Source organism: Mustela lutreola, chromosome 10 (assembly GCF_030435805.1).
Source record: "Mustela lutreola isolate mMusLut2 chromosome 10, mMusLut2.pri, whole genome shotgun sequence".
In the NCBI taxonomy this organism is placed as follows: domain Eukaryota; kingdom Metazoa; phylum Chordata; class Mammalia; order Carnivora; family Mustelidae; genus Mustela; species Mustela lutreola.
Window position 1 is genome coordinate 75924163 of NC_081299.1, and position 8736 is coordinate 75932898.

At 39.7% G+C, this 8736-nt stretch overlaps 1 pseudogene; it reads right to left on the reverse strand.

The window, feature by feature from the left end:
• Positions 1-2244: 2244 nt before the first annotated feature.
• On the reverse strand, positions 2245-3544 carry LOC131810033 (palmitoyltransferase ZDHHC6-like; annotated as a pseudogene).
• Between the last annotated feature and the right edge of the window lie 5192 nt (positions 3545-8736).

Consider the following 8736-nt stretch of genomic DNA (forward strand, 5'->3'; position numbering starts at 1 on the left):
CTCCTCCTCCTCCGCAGGGAGGTTATGAGGATAAAATCAGCTAATTCAAGTCAAAGCACTCATATGGAATCTGGTAGACAAGAGAGGTGCAGTGCATTGGACCTTCTCTTTTCTTTCCCTCTGCCGCCATGTTTTACTGCCAAAATTGGAAACAGATACCTTGGCGAGCAACAAATAGACAGTGGCCTCTCTCTTGCCATAACCACTCTCACCAGCACCAGCAGCTCGATTCTTCTCAGAAGTGCCTCTAGGATGTAGACAGCCCAGAAGACTCCAGATTTTCACACAGAATTAACCATTGACTTATAACTTGTCAGCCAGGCTCAGTTGTCTTGCCAAAGTGGAATGTTCCTCAGAGAAACTAAGTGGAAAAGGACACTTATGTTGTCTTTGTCAAAATAAGCCATTGATAGGACCCATCCCATGGAATCAAGAGCATAGATCGTAATGCATTTCAAATGCCTTCCCCTAGGCTAGTCAAAATATTTTGATTCTTCTTTCTTCAAATGACTCAGAGGCATGGTTCCTTAGCATGAGCCCAACCTAACTTCTGGATTCTGTTTAACCCAGAACACAGGGAGTGGTATTATCATTTTATGGTCCCAGGAGTCTTTTAGTAAATCAATCTTTCCACGACAGCTGTGATATCCAAAGTCATGCTCTGGTGCCATGGTCTATTTCTGTAGATTCCAGTAATAGCTACTTAATACTGGATTTTGGTTCTACCCAACCCAGTTCTGACACTGACTATCTGGAGTTGGTGCAGGCTCCACAAGTTCAGGGCAGAGCCCTCCACAGGACTGCCCTCCCATTAGATGATAGTCACAGGGGAGTCCCCGGGCCACCAAAACTTCTGCCCAACTGCCCAATGTGAGGGTTCCATGACTCCTTCAGGTTTGATAATTCACCAGAATGACTCATAGAACTCATGAAAATGCTATACTTATTACAGTTGTATTTGAAAGGTTACAACTCAAGAAGAGCCAAATGAGGAGAGCCTAGGACAGAACTCAGCTTATGTGCCTTCTCCCCAAGGACTGAGAGAGAATGTGTCACCCTCCAGGCACTTCTGTGAGTTAACCAACGGGGAAGCTCCAATGAGCCTTGATGTCAGAGTTTTTATTGGGGTTTCATTATGAAGACATGACTGATCTCAAACTCACCCCTCTCCAACTCCCCGTCCCTACAACTTTCCCTCACCCCATGTGAGGCTGGGCCAAAACTGCAACACTCTAATCACATGGCTGGCCTTTCTGATTCCAACCCCCATCCTGAAGCTATCTGAAGGCCCAGGCTAATGAGTCATCTCATTAGCTTAACAAAGACACTTCTATCATTCGGGAAATTCCCAGAGTTTTAGGAGCTCTTTTACCAGGAACCGGGGACAAAGGTCAAATATATTCTTTATTATATCATAGTCTCTTATTATTATTTACAAAACATCAGGGCTTTGAGTTTAAGCTTTTTCCTTTGGGCAATGTGGAATCGCTTAAAGCAAGTGATTTACTGAGCAGCTACTATGGGCTGGTCATAATATACATGCTGAGAGCTATACTTTTGGAAGATAGATGATTGCATGGAGGGTGGTCTATATGAAGTAAAGACAAGAGACTAGGAAGGAGCCAGTAGCCCCCATGTACCCATAAAGCGATGAGAACTAACCTAGGGGGTACAAGTGCAAACAGAAAATTTTGGAGGCATTTGAGAGAGGTTTTGAAGGAAGATTTCAACTCGCAATCTTTTTTTGTTTTTGTTTCTATAGAACATCCATCAATCTTTGTTAGATTGGATAAAAATCTGCATTATTAAAAGACAGGTAATAAAATTTAAGCTTGTGTTGAACCTAACATACTAAGTTCTGTAGTATTTAGAATAATACATAAGAAATGTCAGCTGGGGAAACGGGTAAAAGCATCACTATATCTGCAGGTGTTGTCCATAGTGTGCAACCACGTAAAAATAATCCCAGGGACAACGCAACAACTTATATTTTGTAACGTGTTTTTCCTTTTGGGGTAAAGAAGGGTGGCAAAGAGGAGCAGGAAATCAAAGGCATAAGCAGAATGGCTTCTCCCATTTCAAAATGGTAATAAAAATATTTAGATCATGGCACTAGGGCACCTTTGAGGAAAAAAAAAAAAACACACCTTGACCAGAGTAGGTTCATTGCATAATTCTTTAGTAACATCTATAATTTTTGTGTAATGGAGAGGGCTTAAAGAACAATTTTACTTTAACTGTGTGTTATCTACTTTTCTTCTCACTCTCTGGGGCTTGATCTATTTCAGCATCACACAGCTACTTCTCCACACACTTTCTAGAAAAGCAAACTCTTATTTTTGAAACACCTTCTATCAAATGAATCATCAAGAATTTTACCTCTAAGCAATCAGTATCATAACCATCTCATGGCTGAAAAGAACTCCCTTTTCCATATCTTTACTTGAAGCTCTTCAGTAAAGGGGCTTGTGAAGAAGGTTTTCATTCCTTTTGATTCCTTTAGTCAAAGGATAGCAAGTACCATTTGAATCTTCTATTGCTTTATACTGAATGCTTCTTCTTCCTCCCCCCCCCCCACCAGAGTCCATGGTGGGGAGCGGGGAAGGAAAAGGAATCAATCAGGCTCCACACCCTATGCGGAATCCAACTTGGTGCTCAATCTCACGACCCTGAGATCATGACCTGAGTGGAAATCACAGGTCTGATGCTTAAGTGGCTGAGCCACACAGGCTCCCCCAATTCTGACTCTTTTATCTGTTTTTTGTCTCAGTTGTTCGACTGTTAAGTTCTATTGGTGACAGCCTTCTGTAATTGGCCACTCTAGCCCATCTCCTTCAGGGACCCTGACCATGTAAATACCCATTTAAAGTTCTTCCATCTACTTCCATATCGTAAGGTAAAACCTCATCTAGTTGGTAATATTGAAATTGATCTTTAGCTTTTTTTTCAACCTAGGATTCAACAGAAGTTTCATTTGTGAAAATTGTTTTCATCTGGTTACAAAATAACATCCCAACAGCAATGGTTGTTCCTAAAGTTAATCTCTAGGCAAACAAGGTGACCGCCAATGCTGCTCACTTGAAGGGAATAATTGGAGAGGATCCTTGGAGAGGATCTCTCCAAGCTGCATTCATATCAATCTTCAGCATATTTCTCCCAAAGGAGAGCCAACTATAAAGCTGTGTAAACATAGTCATAACAAAGATGAAGGCAGCATGAATACAACCCAGGGGTTCTCAAGGAGAAACAGTGTGGAGGAAGCATGATTTTGGGAACCATAGCAGTTGTTCATCCAAGGAGACCAATGGTACATCTTTATCACACACCTGTTAGATCTTCTGCAGTGACGCAATCATAGTGCCTTATATGCTTGGCGGGCTTTGCTATCCTGAGAATTTTCTGGTTTCCACCCCAAAGGGACAAACCCAGGACCCATAAACATAGCACTGGAGTAATTAAAAAGAATTTTATAATTTATAACTCATCAACTTCCTCCAGTGATATGCAAAGGCCAGGACCACAATGCAGGGTCAATCATGGCCATGGCAAAATGTGTTGCAAATGTGGTGGCAAAGAATGAATGTCGTCCTAAGTTTAGAAAATCATAGGTCTCCTTTTCCTGTGCACACATTTTCCATGTGCCACAAATCCATGTGTGTTCCTTCATCATCATGCCTCCAAACTATGGGATGTTAACACAGATTATGCCATTTTCACTTTTAACATGCACAGAGCTCTCTATCTTGACCAGAGGAGTCCAGGATCTTGACTTAATACCCAATCTCTGGTCCCTGGTGCCTGTCCCTCAGCCATTGCATTTCCTGTTCCACCAGGAACAAGTTTTCCCCTTCTCAGATAATTCCATCTGGGTACCTCAGACCAGTGCAAGCCAAAAGCAAATCCTTGTTGCAAGAGGGCAGAAAGTGGAAACTGCCTCAGCCAATCTCATCTTCCTGCCAGTGCGCTCCTCAATTCAAAGTTTTGTCTCCATTACAAACTACTTTGTGAAGACTAGAGAAGACTAGTTGAAGGGTTAAACTACTTTCTAAAGAAATCCAAGTAATACTGATAAACTAGCTCCTTTGTGATTCACAGAGCTTTGTGTTCTAAACCTTGAAAATTCAACTAGCAGAAAAGATCTTAGTATTTTAGCTCCTGAGCAACCTTCAGCACCTCTGCCCTGGTTTTTAAGGCCGTATTTCCATTATTCTTCTGAACAAAAATGTTGACTTCTCTTGTCTTCAAATGGCTGAACTATTTCTGTTTTAAAATTAACACGGTCAATTTTTACCCTTCAAACGCACTTTTGAAATGTGTTCTCTTTGGAGCTCAAGGCCCTCCCTCCCCCTGCAGATCACAAATTCCTGAAGTGGCTGGGGGACTGATGGAATGCACCCCTGTGGAAATCAGGTACAACAAGAACTTGCAACATTGATATGTTAAAACTGGCTATTTCTTCCTACAGGCAGATTTCGGTAAACAATAAAAGCAGTATTTCAAAATGTTCAGTGAATACTCTTTTCCCATAACATTAACAAAAGACACTGAATCACTTATATTCACAGAAGTTCTGCAACATGATATTTTACACAAGAATTTCTCAAAAAAATAATTTCATGGGTTTCGATTGGGGGAAGAGAACTAATGATTATTTTATATATCATGGGTGATATGTTGAAATAGAAACAAAAGTATAAAAAATATTTTATTATGTTTACTTCTTTAAAAAATTTATATATCAAGCATCAAGATTTTGGCTTTTAAGAAAACTGGCAAGTGGCAGTTCTTCATGTTTATCAGTTCATATTTTTTTTTTTAAGAAGACTCCACACCCAACATAAAGCCCAACATGGGGCTTGAACTCACGACCCTCAGACAGAGAACTGAGCTAAGATCAAGAGTCAGACACTGCTCAACAGAGCAATTTATTTATTTTTTATTTTATTTATTTTTATTTTTAAGATTTTATTTATTTGACAGAGAGAGATCACAAGTAGGCAGAGAGGCAGGCAGAGAGAGAGGAAGGGAAGCAGGCTCCCTGCTGAGCAGAGAGCCCGATGCGATGCGAAACTGGATCCCAGGACCCTGAGATCATGACCTGAGCCGAAGGCAGTGGCTTAACCCACTGAGCCATCCAGGTGCCCCTATTTTTTATTTTCTTTTTAAATTTTTTAAAATATGTGATTTATTGTTTTAAATATTTTTTTTATTTTTAAAATTTATTTTTAAGTTTAATTTATTTTTTTAATTTATTTTTTAATGTGAATTTATTTTTTTAAAAATGTGAAGGAAATACTCCCCCTTTGACTCAATGTTAAAATAATTAAGTCAACAAATAAGTTTTGAACCTCAACTATGTGGGAAACGAAAAAAATATAAAGTGTCAAAAAAGAGAATATATAATTAACTGTTGAATATTAATAAAAATTGACACATTGCATATTTAGGATCAGGCGCACATATTAAATCACCTCAACCTCTCAACACACTATAAACTACTGTAATTATCCCCATTTACCTATGGAGACACTGAGGCTCAGAGAAGCTAAGCAACTTATCTAAGTTTTCACAGCTGTGGAAGCTAAAAAATGATTAATTACTGTAAGAGTTTTCAGAAAATAAAGTGTTAGAAACACTTCACGGAGCAAGGATTTGGATAGAGCATTTAAAGACCAATACAGGGGCGCCTGGGTGGCTCAGTGGGTTAAGCCGCTGCCTTCGGCTCACATGATCTCAGGGTCCTGGGATCGAGTCCCGCATCGGGCTCTCTGCTCGGCAGGGAGCCTGCTTCCTCCTCTCTCTCTCTCTGCCTGCGTCTCTGCCTACTTGTGATCTCTCTCTGTCAAATAAATAAATAAAATCTTTAAAAAAAAAAAAAAAAAAAAAAAAAGACCAATACAGTTGGGAGGGGAAGAGAAAGAGGAGAGAAGAAAAGTGAGAGAAATTAGAAGGGGGATGAAGATACTTACAAAATCAAGGAGGTGGTGAAGAGCTGTGAAGCCACTGAAGGCACATGCAAATTTGATGGCGGGGTTCCCTCAGAGTAACCCAACTGTAACATTTGGGAATTTTTTTGCCAAAAAAAAATTGGGTTTGTAAGAATTCAGTTCTATGGTATTTTTGTTTGTTTGTTTGTTTGTTGTTGTTGTTGTTTTTAATTTAAGCAGTGCTAGTTAAAATCAAGATAAATCCAAATCCTTTTAGTTAAGGAATTACAATACTTCTGTGCAGCTGCTTGAGGTCCCAGAAAGATTGGAAGATGGACTCATCTGTGCTTCTCTTGAACCTCTAGCTTCACTCTATTTATCAGAAGCAGACAGGCAGGAATCTCCACTCAACTCTTGGCTTTTCAAAACCTTGACAGGAAGAGGGAAAAATCTCCACAAAAGTTGTTTTGCGAAGACCATGCTGACTCCCTCATTTTCCTCTGAAAATGTTGGCAGGGTGCACAGAAGTGCATCTCCCTCTCACATTTGAAATTTGTACCATGCCATTTGTCTTCAGAATGCTGAACAGATCTAATCATGCAGAAAGTTCTGCCTAACTTTGCTATCTCTAGTTTTCAGAAATATTTTGGAATTTCAGAGACTGGGCAGCAATCTATAAAGGCTGTCCTCACCATTCTAAGAAGCGGTCCTCCAAGATTTTGAAAATTCTGTTCCCCTTCAAGCATGCCAAAGTCCCCTAGTCTTCCCACCTCCATGCTCCTTGGGAGATTGGAGGGGATAAGGGACCAGTCTGATTTGAGGAAAAGCAAGCATTGTGATGCTATTGCTGGTCTAGACAGAGTCACAATGTGTCCATCTGGGGACTGTGGCAGTTGTGGTTGATCTGGTATTACTTACTACTCCTGATCATGAAAGATTAAAGCTTGCCCAAATAAAGAACTAATAACTTTTAATATATTGTTGTGTTTTTTTTTTCTCTCAATACAGACTTAAAGAGAAAACTCTCTTTTAGATTATTAAATTTATAGTCTTTCAGATTGTTAAAAGATTTCATGTTAGGAATTAAAGATAAATCAAAATCTTACACGGAAGATTTCAAGGTGGCTTAACTGGAGTGTCTCCCCACTCAAGTGGGCTACATAGTATCTCCTTTCTCTGTCCACATGGGCTGATGACAGACATAATTCACCCTTAGTGGTCCTGAGGTGTATTCCTCATAGAAAAATGAAACATTATATCTGAGAAGATAATAATCTAGAGATAAAAATCAGAAAAAGTAAAAATCGATGTCGATTTCTTTTAAGCATTCTAAGGGGGAAAAATCACTTTTCCAGCAGTTTAAAATATTGTGATGTTATAAAGTAAAAAGGGAGTCATAAGAGTATAGGCTTTGGAGTCAGGTTGCCTGGATTCTGTTTTTGGCTCTGCCACTTACTAGCCGCTTGACCTTAGGCAAATGACATTACCCATCAGTGCCCCATCCTTTCCATCTGTGAAATGGGGACAGTGACAGTACCTATTTTATGGTATTGTTACATGGGTTGAGTGAAATAATACATGTGAAATGCTTAAATGGTGCCTGGCACTATAGAGTATTAAACAAAGCTTACTTTACACCCTATCTGTGGCATTCAGATCACTGCAGCACGTTATCAGACTACCACTTATGATTTCCAGACTGGGTTTCCAAACCAATTTCTAAAGTCCCTGCAAACATATTCTGATTGTTTCAAAGCAGCTGATCGGAAGCGTTGTTATAGAAAGCACAATTTTGACTTCTGGTTTAGCCAATGAACTCAACAGCTAATGTGAAATGACATCAGATCAGACTGTTCAAGAAAATCTGGACGTTTTCAGTCTCCTAAATAAGGCTATGGTTGTTTTTATGTTGTGGTAAAATGATCCTTCCTTTGGTAACGTGAAGCAATTTATCTTATCTGAACTCAAGTCTTTTTCTACATTGTTTTTGGAAGCAATCAGTGCAATTAACTTGGACGTTTCCCTGGCACCCCCTACCCCCACCCCGCCCTGTGCCCGCGCGCGCACACACGTCCATTCTTTACTATAAGATGGTACTTCCTTTTCATTGAGGATTAATTTTTCAATTTCTTTTGAAAAACGAGATCACATTTAAATAATTTCTAATCATTTTAATGAAATGTTATCATGCTGAGCAGAATTCCTGTGTCTTTCTTTGAAATTCCATGATCAGAGCACATCACTTCTAATAGCCCTCTACTGAAAGAACCTCAGAAACAAGGAGAGACAACCATAAATGCTACAACAGGCCTAGAGAGGCAGTCAGAGAAGAGAATAGTCACAAGACTGGGGATGATTTGGGGAGGGAGAACACCTGAGGATATAAACTTATTTTACCAATGTCCAATTCATAGGGGGAGGGAAAAGCCAGTTATTGTCAGAACTGTGGAGAATCTGAGACTTTATCCCTTGCAAGCTAAAAAAAAAGGCGGGGGGGGGGCACCACAGTTTCTTGGATGGTGATAGAAGACAGGAAACTCCTGGATCAGATGAAAGTTCATTACTCAGCAAAAGCAGAAGCCAGAGTATTAGCATTTTTGTGTCGGTTACTGGAGTCCCAATACAGTAATAGGTTGTGCTATAGGAGTATTAGTATTTTTGTGTTGGTTACTTGGGCCCCAACACAGTAATAGTTTGTGCTCTAGGAAAGGAACTATAAGCTTAGGGAATGTGAATGTTTTATAACAAGTGTGAGTATGCTTGCCTCTTCCTCTGAAGAGAAACATTATTATACTGGACAGTAGGTTTG